This window comes from Rhea americana, unplaced genomic scaffold (assembly GCF_003343005.1).
Source record: "Rhea americana isolate MKP2758 unplaced genomic scaffold, rheAme1 scaffold_1586, whole genome shotgun sequence".
Classification (NCBI taxonomy): Eukaryota; Metazoa; Chordata; class Aves; order Rheiformes; family Rheidae; genus Rhea; species Rhea americana.
The window spans coordinates 1-1,452 of NW_028185690.1; the positions used below are offsets into that span (position 1 = coordinate 1).

At 52.5% G+C, this 1,452-nt stretch overlaps 1 pseudogene; it reads right to left on the bottom strand.

Moving 5' to 3' along the window:
- Positions 1-478: 478 nt before the first annotated feature.
- Positions 479-1,413, bottom strand: LOC146598638 (olfactory receptor 14J1-like; annotated as a pseudogene).
- Positions 1,414-1,452: the final 39 nt, after the last annotated feature.

Genomic DNA, 1,452 nt, shown 5'->3' on the forward strand with positions numbered 1-1,452 from the left:
GCTCTATACAGGGAAGGGACCAGCCATCCGCTGGATCCTCCCTCGCAGGAGGTGGGTGTGAGATCACACCCTGACAGTGGTCAGGACAGCTGAGCTCTCCAAACGGGCAGGGGACTCAGGATCTCACCTTGTCTGTACTCACCTGAGCCTGACTCTGTCCCCCTGAGCTCCCTGGTGTCAGTGCTGAAAGAGACCCTGCAAAGGGAAAATCTCCTCACTGCACTGGGGGGCATCAGAGGGAGCTCACACTAGCAGGCTCTGAGGTTCTCCCAGCTCTGATGATGAAGGGGGAAGCCTAGCTCACTACTTCAATGTACTCTGTGAGTCATATTCCAATCAGAGAGAAGTGGCATAAACGAAAACATTTTTCTTTCTTTTCACAGGAAACTATCAGCAAAAAGTAAGGAAAAAAAAATGAATCGTACAGATCCTTGATGCCAAATGCCATGTGACTGATGAGTGGATGCACGTGGGATGGTTATTGGTGCTGCCATTGGAGCCATTGAACCAGTTTCCTCAGKGCATCCTTGAGCTCCTTGTTCCTCATGCTGTAGATGAGGGGGTTCACTGCTGGAGGCACCACCGAGTACAGAACAGCCACCACCAGATCCAGAGGTGGGGAGGAATGGGGGGGGGCTTCAGGTAGGCAAAAAATATTGTGCTGACAAATAGGGAGACCACAGCCAGGTGTGGGAGGCACATGGAGAAGGCTTTGTGCTGGCCCTGCTCAGAGGGGATCCTCAGCACAGCAGTGAAGATCTGCACATAGGACAGCACAATGGAAATGAAACACCCAAAGATCAAACAAGCACTAACCCCTAGAATCCCAACTACCCTGACATAGGAGTGTGAGCAGGAGAGCTTGAGAATCTGGGGGATTTCACAGAAGAACTGGTCCACTGTGTTGCCTTGGCAGAGGGGTATGGAAAATGTGTTGGCAGTGTGTAGGGCTGCATTGAGAAAACCACTGGCCCAAGCAGCTGCTGTCATTTTGACACAGGCTCTGCTGCCCATGAGTGTGCTGTAGTGCAGGGGTCTGCAGATGGCAACATAGCGGTCATAGGCCATGATTGTGAGGAGAGAATACTCTCCTCCTAACAAGAAGAAAAACAGAAAAACTTGTGCAGCACATCCATAGTATGAAATGGCCCTGGTGTCCCACAGGGAATTGGCCATGGATTTGGGGACAATGGTGGAGATAGTGCCAAGGTCGAGGAGGGCGAGGTTTAGGAGGAAGAAGTACATGGGGGTGCGGAGGCGGTGGTCGCAGGCTACGGCTGTGATGATGAGGCCGTTGCCCAGGAGGGCAGCCAGGTAGATGCYSAGGAAGAGCGAGAAGTGCAAGAGCTGCAGCTCCCGAGTGTCTGCAAATGCCAGGAGGAGGAACTCACTGAGGGAGCTGCTGTTGGACATTTGCTCTCATTAGGCAGGAGGGCTGTCGAAAGGAGAAAA